Genomic DNA, 13244 nt, shown 5'->3' with positions numbered 1-13244 from the left:
CCATTGTCGGAGCGAATAAGTTTGGGAAAACCATGATATGGTATATAATTATTCACCAAACATTTGATGACTGTTTTAGCGTCCTCTTTTCCAGTAGGATAGGCCTCAATCCACCTGGAAAATGCATCCACTATGACCAACAAAAATCTTTTCCCTCCCGCCCGGATCCCCATATCCGTAAAATCCATAACTATTTGTTCGCCAGGACCCTCAGGTTTTGGGTATTTTCCCAAAGGAGGTTTTTCAGTAGGTCGAATGTTGCATGCCCGACAGGTAGTACAATTTTGTACGAAATCAATCACGGTTTTCCTCTTTTGTGGGAACCACCATGCCTCCAGAGCATACATCATTACCGCCACTCCCCCATGATGTAAGCCATGTGTTTGTTTTAACATGGATGGTATCCAATCTGACGGCATTACCGTCTTCCCATCTTTCTGCCACATTCCTACAAAACAATCCGTAGCACCTGCATCATCCCAGGATTTTTTCTCATGTGCAGGAGCGTCCTCCTGTGCCTTTTTTACATCATCAATAAATGCTCCTACTTCTTCGCCAAGCATTAATATACATTCAACAACATATCCTGCAGCAGCCTTGGCTGCAACATCCGCAGCATTATTGCCAATGCTCTCTAGGTCCTCTCCCTGAGAATGACCTTTCACTTTTAAGACAGCAACCTTTTTAGGAAGCTTAATGGCAGACAACAACTCTCTCATGAGCACCTCATGTGCCATGTTTTTGTTTCCGCTTGTCTTGAACCCTGTTTGTACCCAACCTGACATGTCCCTGTGAATAGCATTACACACATATGCCGAATCCGTGAAAATATTTACAGCTTTACCTTCAGCGAGTTTAAGAGCGGATACCACAGCAGTCAACTCAGCAGCTTGGGCAGATTGTTTTCCGTCTAGTGTAGCGGAGCACAGTGTGATAGGTTTTGAGGTGACATCAGGAACCGACACTACAGCATATCCAGCTTTTAACCCCTCCGTGGGATGTCTAAAACAGCAGCCGTCTGTAAATAGACTGAGATCACATATTGTTAAGGGGGTGGTTTCTAAGTCTGCTCGTAGTTTTTTGAATGACATAGATTTTTCTGCGCATAAGTGCTTTTTACCCTGACCATCCCCCATTTTGTCAGCCATATTGCAACCCTCGTGGAAAAAAGAGATGTGTGGCTTTGATAGTACTTGTAGAATCTTCGTCTGTCGCAATGGAGTGAGAGTGAAACACGCTGATGTAACGTAGGCTACAGTACTATGGGAAGTGAGAATTCGGAGTGGGTGGTGCATGACGATATGACCCACTTTCTCCACTATTTTAGCCAGTGCAGCCGCATACCTTACGCAGGGGCTGGCTCTCTGTTCTTGGGTATCTAATAATATGCTACAATAATATAACACATTTCTGTCTCCTCTTTGCTTCTGATACAAGACACCATGGGCGGTAGACAGCTGTTCAGATACGTCAAGATGGAACGGCTGGGAATAGTCCGGAAGGGCTAAAGCAGCCGCTTCGGCCATCTTCTGTTTTAGGCGGATGAACCCCTCTTCCCCCTCCTGTGACCATTCCAGTTCTGCCGTAAGATTTCTCATTCCTGCCATAGTTACCATCTGTCTAAGCAACTGTGTATCTCCGGCGTAGTTAGGAATGTACTGTCTGGAATAACCAGTGAGTCCCAAGAATGACAACATTTCTTTAACGATTAGTGGTTTTGGATGGTGCAAAATCGACTCTCTGTGTGCAGGTGACATGGCAGTGCCTTTGGCTGTAATTATTCTTCCCAAGAATGATACCTGCGCTCTGCAACACTGGAGTTTTTCTTTAGAGACCTTATAGCCACAACTATATAGTCTTAACAAAAGAGCATGCGTCATAGACAGACACACCTCCGCCGAGGGTGCTGCTATGAGCAAGTCATCAACATACTGGACAATAAAACATCCGTCCGGAAGTTCCAACCCTTTTAAATGTTTTCTTAGGGTTTCATTAAAAATTGAGGGCGAAAGAATAAAGCCCTGTGGTAACACATTATATGTCAGCCTCTGGCCTTCATATGTAAACGAGAAAATATCCTGTAAATGTTCTGCTAAGGGTAGACAAAAGAAAGCGTTAGCTAAGTCTATACATGTAAATGAGGTGTGGGCAGTGGTGAGCATGGAGAGAGCAGAGTGGGGGTTAGGCACTGGTGTAACAGGGGTCGAAACCAGCTCATTTATGGCTCGTAAATCATGAGCCATTCTGTATGAGCCGGAGGGTTTGATTACTGGCAAAATGGGAGTATTCCACTGAGAATAAGATTTTTTTAATACCCCTGCTTTTATTAGTCCCTCAATCGTAGGGGAGATGCCCTGGGCTGCTTCTGCTTTATGTTTATACTGAGGTCTCCAGATAGGGCAGTAAGTGTTCATTTCAAATGTTACTGGTTCCATGCTGCATCTTCCCACATCAAAGGGGCCCTTAGACCACAATGAGGAAGGAAGAGTGTTCAACATGGAAATGGCCCCTTCCCCATCCGTCATTTCACAGCCGTGATGACGTTTTAGGGACACATTCTCACATGTGCCTGTTACTGTGCTGAAATGTGATATTTTATAATACTTTCCCTTTTCTGCCACCCATATTCCTTTTAATGTTGTTTCTTCCCACCCTGTTACGTTACCCGCTTCTTTACACATGGTTCCTAGGTCTTTTGCTTGATGTTTTGGAGCGAGCGCTAATGAGATATGTGGGACAGCGTATGAGGATAGTTTGTACCATAGTTTTTGTTCTGGGTTTAGAGAGACTATGGCTGCAACGCCTTGGGGTCCTATTACAATGTCCTTGACTTGTAGTGACCACGATCTATCAGCTAACTGTTGCTGAAACTCATCCTGATATTGCATCTCATTTTCCCTATCATAGTTTAGGGTACAGTGGGGAGGATCAGGTACAGGAAGGTAGGGGTGTAGAGCTCGGATCCATGGTTGCCACAGGTTGTAAAAGTCAATCAGTGGATTGCAGTCTTCCAAAAGAACCCAGTATATTTCAGCAGTGGGTGGACTCTGTTGAGGATCGATTATTTCTTTTAATAACATTTGATGTCCAGGGGCTCCTGACCCGGAACATCTGACAACACTTCCATTTGGGAATTCCACCGATATGCCACCTTTTGAACAATGCACAGAAGCCCCTAGGGCTGCCAGAACATCTCTTCCCAAAAGATCTTTTGGACAGTCAGGTGCATATAGAAAAGAATGCATTAGTCTTTGAGTACCATTTTCCACAGGTATTGGTTCAGTAAATGGTAACTGTTGTTCTCTGCCGGAGAAACCTAAAACAGAGACATAGTGAGAGGATAACCGGCATTCTGGCTCCGCTAGGGTGGAATACCGAGCTCCGGTATCCACCATGAACCATCTTTGTTTTCCATTCACTATTAGTTGTAAACAAGGTTCGGCCAGTCCCTGCTCCCCTCTGCTTTCTAGGCTTCCCTATAGTCCCCATTGTCCTGGAGGTGGTCCTGGTATTTGGTATTGGGGAGCCTGGAGGGGTGCGTATTGCTGATTGGGTGCCTGTGGAGGTGGGGCTAGTCCACCCTGAGGCTGCTGGTTCTGCTGATAATTTGGGCACTCCCTAGCCCAGTGATCTTGGCTGCCGCAGATAAAGCAGGCTCCTCCTCTCGGTGCTCCTCCCCTTCCTCGGCCTCTACCTCCTCCCCTTCCTCTCCCCCTATTCTGACCCTGCGGCTGTTGTTGATAGGGTGGGTACTGATATTGAGGGTTAGGTTGTGGTGGGGCATATTGGGGTGGATAATATGGTGGAACTGGAGGTGGGACAGGTGGGACAGGTGTGGGTATTGGGGCAGGTGTCTGGACCATCTGTTTGTGCAGGTTCTTCTGCTTCTTTCCCTCTGTTGCACTTTCTCTAGCTGAGGCTAGCTGAAGCTTCGTTAATTTAGCTACCATGTCTTTCATTTCCTCAATTTCATCATCTTTTTTTTCCTCATGTTTTCGCATGTGGTGTAGGTAATGTGTCTCCCATTTACTAGATTCAGCTGCTTGCATGTCAGGGTTATTATCCATTGCTTCTTTTACGGCTGGGGGAGAGTGTTTTAGAATAGCATTCCTAAAGGGATGTTGATGATTTACTTTGTCCGGATTATATCCAGAGGAATCAGCCCACTCTCTCTTGCACCTGGCCAAAAAAACACTCCCCGTCTCGTCATTCTTTATTTTAAATACCAAGTTATGCAGTTTTCCTGCGGGAATGGGATACTTAGCCCGTATGGCGTTTCCCATGGGGGTAGCATATCTACACCAAGGTTCCTCATCCCTTGATTGAGTGGTGTGTGCATTCTCTTCCAATTCTCTCTGTGCCCATACTGACACGTTTCCTGCTCCCAACAATGCTCTCACGTCCCCTAATGAGAGGTTCGTGCCCCTGGTCTGCTCATCCAATGCTCTAAGCCATGCACCGCCTCCTTCTTCCAATGGGGGCAACCTAGCTGCTATGGCACCTTTATCTCCGGCCCCAAAGGGTTGATATCTCTGACCTCCGGTGGTCTGAATGATAGGATACATGCCTAACGGTTTTTGTCTGACCACTCTTTTGTTGCCATCCCGGGGTCTCAAATTATGTCTATGACCAAAGTCTGTGCTACGCTCTGCAAACTGTTGTAGCTGTTCTTCCCCATACTCCTCGTCTAGTCTCTCTCCTTCTGGTCTTTCCTGCTTTGTTCTACCGTGTGCCGTGAACTGTCCGGTGAAGGTCATACAGGACCCATCTCTACCATGACCCATTTCTCCGTCCTGTGAACGTCTATCTGACCTAGTCCAATGGAACGCATCTGGTTCTTCCCCTGTTTCTTCCACTTCCTGTCTTCTAGATCTTTCCCTCTCTCGACTGGACTCAAACCGTGGCCCAGTTCGTCTACAAAGACTGGAGGTGTTGGATGTACCCTCATCCTCCTGATGGCCTGATGGGCCTCCTCCACATGCTCCATCCCGCTCTCTGTCACCCTCCCTCCTGACTTCCTCTGTCCTTCTTTCTAATTCTACCCATAGTAGTCTGTTCCTCTCCTGCTCTTCCTGTTCCTTTCTATGTCTCTTTTTCTCTGCCTCGTCTCTATCCCTATGCCATCTCCTAGCCACCTCTTCTCTCACCCTCCTACCCTCAGGGTCAGAGGATTCGCTTGGGGAGACGACCATCGGTGGTGGTATGGGAGATGGTAGGTTCTGTTCTGAGATTGTATCCCCCATTAGATCCACAACCCCAGGCTGATTTCCCCCTCTGGTTACCCCTAGCAGGCCTATTTCTAGGAGCCGGATCCTTCTTTCTAAATCTTCTCTGTTCCTTTTTCCCTCAGGATCTTCTAGCCACAAATGTCCTCCCTGAACAGGAAAGTGGGGCATCTGGGCAGATACTGGTTTGGGACTGGAATGTTGTGGAGGGTCGGATTCAGGGCTATGTTCAGGGAGTGGAGGCGGTGGAGGCAATGTTTGGGTGTTATCGTATGGTGGGGGTACCGTAGGTGCTATACCTGTCATTACCATTTGATGATGCGGTGGTGGCGGATCGGGGAACGGACCAGGATAGTCCCCTAAAGCTGGGTACAGCCGGTTGTATCCGTCCGGGGTTTTATTTGGTTCTTTTTTAGTCTCTTTTTTTACTGGCCATTGATGTCCTAATTCAGTTACAGATGCAAGATAAATGCCGTTTATTTTAGCTAAAGTTTTTGCTTGGTTCTCAACGTCTTTTTGGGCTTTCTTTTTTTTTAAAGATACCGCTTTGTTCCACCGTTTTTCTACTTTGGGCCAAGAGTTCCTGCTGTTTTAGTATGGCTTCTCGTACTGCTGGGGTAAAAGCTGATATAGAGGAGTTTTCCGGGAACTCTTTATTCTCTATCATTCCTTTAAACCATGCATCCATCTCCTTTGTCTCTTTTCCCCTTCTCTCTGGGTCAAAGGTACATATCGCATTCGTTCTTACTTTCGCCCACTGTTGGCCGAAGGTTAACCCACTTTTGTTACAACCGCCTTTTTCCTCACAATCTTTGTCAAATTCTCCATCCATTCTGTCCAGTACTATTTCACACAGGTTTATTCAGTTTATGACAGTAACTAGATTCAGAGTAAATGGGTCGCTATGCCCCTCGCTGTGATCCTACCAACATAAGCTTCTACTGGACACTTTGATGTTCCAGCGATGTTGGCCCAGTATCAACAGTAAGTTTTAATTTTCCTCTGAATACTAGTTATTAATGTACACTCATACAGGCGCTCCAAGCGCTATTTTTACTATTCTCTAACGTCCCAGACGTTACTAAACTAGCGCTCCAAGCGCACTACTCTAGCGCTCCAAGCGCAGCGTTCCAAACGCTTTTTTAACGTCCCAGACGTTACTAAAAGGGCAACTTTCCTCCTTTTAGTTTTCAAACAGTAGTGATATCAGAGTAATTGGGTCGTTATGCCCCCACCACAGATCCCACCAACACAAGCTTCTACTAACGGTCTCCCGTCAGCGGTGCTGGCCCGGTATCTGAGGCAGTTTTAAATTTCCTCTGATGTACACTATCAATACAGTTTATTAGTGTTCCAAACACCACAGTACGGATCCCAGATCCTTATAGGATCCCAGATCCTTTTAACTAAGATCCCAGATCATTAGCGGATCCCAGATCCTTTTAACTAAGATCCCAGATCATTAGAGGATCCCAGATCCTTTTAATTAGTGTTCCAAACACCACAGTACGGATCCCAGATCCTTATAGGATCCCAGATCCTTTTAACTATGCAACTTGATTTATCAAAAGTCAAACAGAGATGCTTCAAACTCAGCCAGAGAGATAAATTTAGATCCTATGCCAATATGCAGATTTTGTTTTAACAGGTTCTGCTTACCTTTTTTCCTTGTAGTCAGGGTACCCTTATCTCTCTCTTACTGAGTTGTCCGGTCTCTGGCTCGCTTCGCTCTTTCCGAAGATCACGTCGGGGTCACCAAATTGAAGGAATTCCCCTCAGGGAATCGTCACCTTCATGCGTGTTGGTTTATCTTCTAGGCAGCTGCAAGCTCAGAGTTAAAATCATAAAAGATTGCAAATTAGGTTAAATCAGTATCAATTTATTCCGCAGATATATTCATCAAAGTTGCAAAGAGTTATTACAGAAGTTCTGGATTCATCAATGTGTCCCTGATAACATGTAATACAGTTTTCAGTTCGCAGTGAATGAACCCCGAGCTTTTCTTTACATTTGCTTTTATACACAGCAACAAGCATTCTCTGAAGAGGGCAGGGTTTTGATCCGTCTTAGTACTTTTCCACAATATCACTGTAGTACTTTTCCACAATATCTGACCTTCCTATTATCTGACTCCATCCTTAGACAACGCTGTCTACTGGTCATATCATTCTGTCCTCTCCCCCCTATCTGTTTCTTCCCTAAGGCTGAGTCCTTGAGACTGTTCTATCTACACAAAAATATGTTTATGCCGTCTCACCCTTGAGACTCTGCACGAGACGTCCCTCAGACGCCACAGTATTCATCTTCTAATTCTAGTCTAAACATCTTCAACCCACTGAACTCGTAACATAATAGTTTAAGCATTTGCCATATTATTCTTCATGATATATTTCCAACAGTGTTCATCCCACCCAAAACATTATCTTTAACAAATCATGCAAATCATGTTAACAGACTATGGGCTTAGTACTTATCTTACACATCAAGAGGAACAGAGAAGATGTTGTTTTACTAAGAGAGCTCTGGCATGTGCAGAATGACTTCACAGAGAAGAAGATCAGAATCAGTATGTAGGGTTGAATGAATGCAGCGATGTGGCGAGTGATGTGAAAGCATTTGGAAATATTGCAATAAAATAGAAAAAGGCGCGGCTGGCCGGCAATTATCGTTCCTTTCAAAATGGTTGTATACTTTTCCACGAAAAAGTAGAAGCCTAAAAACATGTGTTTTTCTAATGTAGAGAGCCTAAAGGAGCCAATACATGTCACATCTACATCTACTATATTTGGAGCAAATTGTTTGTGTGTGTGTGTTTTTTTTAAACCAGTGCAGTAAAACATAATGTGCCGTGTTGTTGACTTGCAGCACACTATGTTTTTATCAACATAACTTTTCCATCATCAGGGATGAAATCTACCCTGAAAAAGCTTTTTATAGGGGATGCCAGCCGCTTCATCCCTGAGCGATTTCAAGAGCATTAGACTTGCTCTGCACATCATCATATTACACCACAGACAACGATAACACACAGCTGTACAAATCGGAGGAGATTCATACCACTTCCCTTGTGTATTATGAGCAGTTCAGCGTGTCACTGAGCCACCTTCAAGTGCCTCTTAGTATTTTTCTCATGTTTCTTTTCTCCTACAGCGCGGTGTCTTTAGATTAAATTGCTGTTTGATTCAAAGTTAGTTTACCAACAGCGAACAATCGCAGAGTCCAACTGTTAAGTGCTCTTTGTATATTCACCTTTCGTAGTGTTTGTCGTCTCCACTACTCTGACAACTTAGATAGCAGTGGGATTCAACTCAGCTTCTTGCTGTGGAGCGCATGTACTGCATCTGTCGGGCTTGTTGAACACCATAAAACCTCAGCTTGCCACATATCTGTCATAATATTCATTTACTGTAAGTACCAGCAACAAAGAGCTATTTGGCATCTGACATGTGAATCACCAAACACCCTGTAGTTTCACTGTCAATAACAAAATAGGTTGAGAAAAATGTCTTATGCGAGGGTGACAACGGAGAAATGTGTTGTTCTAATACTGCTTCAGTGTTTGAGCCATTGTCGGGGTACTTTTCTGGGACAACAATACTTTCTAAACAATACAGTAAAGGCTGTATACCCAGTAAGTGCTGCAGAGTATAAAATACATACTGTTACACACAAATAAAGAGTTGACTCTTTCATCATTACATATATAAACGTGATCCTAAAATCGATCCACACATGAATTGGTATTGTAAAAATAACACTTCTTAGTTTATGGGAACATCACTATGACATTTAATATCACATAATGTCGCTCATCACAGTCTCACATCTACATGCACTGTAATTAAAAATGTGTTTTGGATCGAGACTCCGGGAGAGGATTGGCAGGAACACACGGTCCTGAGAGAGTTATTAGCTTGAGAGAGAAGTTTTAATTAATCTACGATTTTTTCATGGGACTGCGTGAACTGTTTTCAATGCGTCTGTAGGAACTGTAGAATAATTAATCATAATGTCAAGTGTGATGTGCACAGAAGCACGGAGGTTTCTGTCTGGTGCTGTTTGCATGAAATGTAACCAGCGGATCTGCTGTGCGTAATTGTGCCTTGACGGTGCGCAACGTCACTCAATTACAGGAGCGATTGCAAATGGAACAGACATCTGCAGATGGATTTGAAGAGACTCACCAGACAAAAGGAAAGTCCTTCAGTATAGACTACTCAACTCGAGTCAGCAAGATAACTCCAAAGTCACGTCTGGCAATTAAAACTGTCTCCCATTGGATGCCAAGCTAACGTTATAATTTCACAGCCTGACAGGACAAACTGCTGCTCAGCTCTGACTGTCCAAAAATCCCCATGATAAAATCATTAAAGTGATGTACGACTACTCTTTCCTGTCCACTACATGGCAGGAAAATGACGTGTGCAGACGGCCAACGCTAGATTGTTTATTGACCGACAGACTCATCACTCTGTTGGTCTTTGAGAAGAAAAACCCAATCTTCATGAACCTTTTCAATACCCGAACAATACATAGTGGCACTTCACTCCCTAAAAACATCTTTGAGTGCACAGACACTGGTTTGAAATGAACATTTACAGCCAACACTATCGTTTTTGTATTGGGCTAACTCTCAAAATAAATGTTGATACAGCTTTTAAAACTTAAACTAGAAATACCGTCTAGATTGTGACCTCACGTCCATATGGGATGGACGTGAGGTCACAGTGAGCTTTGACCACCAAAATCTAATCAGTTCATCCTTGAGTCCAAGTGGACGTTTGTGCCAAATTTGACAAAATTCCCTCAAGGTGTTCCTGAGATATAGCGTTCACGAGAATGGGACGGACGTGAGGTCACTGTAACCTTGACCTTGGACCACCTTGAACTTAAAAATCTTATTACATTTGTCATATACATACAGGTACATACATGAAATTGACCTCTGCATTTTATTCATGCTAAGAATTTAGAAGCAGTAGCCTGGGGAGCAATTTGCAGTTCAGTGTCTTGCTCAAGGTCACGGGCAGTAGGAGCCGGGGATCAAACTGCCTACATTGTGGTTAAAGGATGACCTGCTCTACCCATTGAACTACAGTCACCCTTGACCTATGACCACCAAAATCTAATCAGCTCATCCTTGAGTCCAAGTGGACGTTTGTGCCAAATTTGAAGAAATTCCCTTCAGGTGTTCCTGAGAAACCGCGCTGACGGTCGGACGTACTGTATGTACAAACAGACAACCCGAAAAACATAATGCCTCTGGCTATGCGGAAGCATAAAAATGAGAGGCCTGTTAACAGCTTTGACCTTACTCTTGATTTTATGGCAGACGATGGGTACATAGAGGTTGTAGTGACGGGACATTTTGTTTTAAAGGGGTCTTCGTCAAAATTCTCTGCTGCTTTAACCCAATAAGCAAACCACTAAGCTAAGGCTTTATGAGTTTATCTAGTCTGTATTTCGTGTATTATGTTGCATGATCATGCATATTAATTAGGAAAAATGATTTTCCTGAAAAACTAATACCAGATCTTAATGCTTCAAACAGGCAGGTTCTCATGGTCGTCGCTAATCTCCATCAATTAGATATTTTAATTAAAACGGCTTAAATAATGCAGATATGGGATTCAAATCCATGATACTCACGAGGTGTTTGCCTTTTCAATCTCATCAGTATTATTTCAGCGAGCCATCTGTGAACCTTTCTATCCCAGCCATTAAATTTGAACATCCTCTCACCCATAATGTTAATAAAGTACAAGGTAGTGGATTTAACCCTTGGGATCTGCATCCACTATTAATACTCCCAGTGGGCTGGCACTGTCCACATTCGAGCCATAGAGCTCTAAAGCTTGTCTTATCATTCATCACATTTAAATAAATTCACACCCACAGTAGTCTTAACTGCTGCTCATAGAAGTGGATTTATTAATATGACACTTTTATTTTTTTTTTCTTGCAGGCTACTCTACTCTACTTGCTCCTCATTCTATTGTAATGTGAATTTACTGTTTTGAATACACAAAGGAGGGACTGAAGAAGTATGTTAAGCCTTAAAATAATCCTTAAAAATACTGTGCACTTGAAGAATTACTGGTTTGTTGAAGAAACCCCCCAAGAGCTAGAATTCAAGTTTAATTAGGTAGACATTGTCCAGAATATATAGATTTATATGTAATTCCTTTTCAGTGTTCAGTGTAATCCTGCTTCTTAACATTTCAACACCCCGGAGTATTTTTTTTCTGTAAGCTCCTATTACAACTGCGAGTCCATTCCATTGTATGTCCCAGATAGTGATGAAGTTATTGTTAGTGGACACATAAGTGGGGATTTGATCCTGCAGTCAAATTTAATTAAGGCCGTTTAGCTATGTGAGACTTGCTTTTGTGCGTTATATTCAAATGTGATCGCAGAGCAAAGGTTGGGATTTGTACTTAGAATTATCAAACCCAAATGGAACCAGTAAAATGGTAATTTCTCCAACCAATGTTTATGTATTTCTTTTTGTAACGCTTACAAAGAGGATCACAGCTGCCCATTATGATGCTGACATCTGAACTGTCAGTAAATTGACCCATTATAACGCCCCTCACCACCATAGGCCATATTTAAACCAACAACAACACAGAAATCAAAACAATTTCAAGGGCCTGTGTTGGTGTGAGCGCTGATGTGGGCGTTTTTTTTGTTGGGATGATACTGGAAGTCCAGTTTGAAGGCTTTTAAGATGGAAATACACTGTTCTGTCAGAAACACTCATGTCAAAGAATTGACCATTTATAGCACATGGTTATACAGTTAGATTTGCCTGAAGTGCTTTTTGAGGAAGCTCTCAAAGGATCTGAACAGCGAAAAAAGATTCTGCTTGGAGAACAAATCCTCCATCAATAAAACCGTACATGGACATGAAATCAACAATACCAAAAATGTAGCGCATAAGGAAGGAGGAGGCTGCAGCATCGAACAGTGTTGGCACGAGCGCTTCAGCAGAGTGATGCTAAGAAGTGTTAGGTTATAATAGCCATGCTAAATATGATTGGACGTTGTCAGTCAGCTGGTAGCCAAACAGCTGAATAATGAGCGAGTGAATGTGAAGCCTGAACGCAGCTTCTAATGCAAATCACCGAATGCGAGTTTGAATCAGCTACATTCATTTATATTCATTTGAGGCAAGATTTGAACTGTTGGATGTTATCATACCTGGGGATGGGTAATGTTTGAAATGTTTCCATACTAGTGCAAATATGATTCCTAACCCTAACCGATACCTTTTTTTGAGAAATGTACACATTCCCATTTTAAAGGGACATATTTGGCTGCATCTAGTGGTGTGGTTGCAGATTGCAACCAACTGAGTACCTCTCCGCTCACTCCTTCCTTTCCAAGACTGCTGTAACGTGAGCCGCTGAGTGTAAAACCGTGGTAACGCCATTTGCCTCACTAAGAGGTCATCCTTACAATAATAACACTACTTTAGGAGCAACGGAAGTCAGACAGAGGCTGACGGTATCACGGTTTTGCACTCTGCAGCTCACGTTACCATAGTTTAACAAGCATGTTGGAAAACTACGGTGGCCATCAGGAACATTAAAAACATCGAAGGCTTTCTTTAGAGCCAGTGTTTGGTTTGTCCGTTCTGGGCTACTGTAGAAACATGGCAGAGCAACATCCCTATGTAGATATGAAGGCCTAATTCTAAGCTAACGAAAACACAACAATTCTTCGTTTCAGGTGATAAGACACTAATGAAAACATGGTTATGAATATTATTTTACTGATAATAGATGCCCCAAAATGTTACACACTCGCCCTTTAATTAAAGAAGCCAAATGTTGAACGTGTAGGGGCACCCTCGAGACTTGGGGGTTGAGGCACCGACAAAGCCACAACCTTTTTTTGCGTCTCACTCTTCCCCTTGTAACCTATTGTCCTGTTAACATTCCTTTCCTAAAATTGTCAAAATTAAGATTGAAATTATCTTTTCAAACAATAAGCTTTTCAGCACCTTTTGATACT

The sequence above is a fragment of the Sebastes umbrosus genome, chromosome 23 (assembly GCF_015220745.1).
Source record: "Sebastes umbrosus isolate fSebUmb1 chromosome 23, fSebUmb1.pri, whole genome shotgun sequence".
Lineage (NCBI taxonomy): Eukaryota > Metazoa > Chordata > Actinopteri > Perciformes > Sebastidae > Sebastes > Sebastes umbrosus.
Note: the sequence above shows the minus strand (reverse complement) of the source record.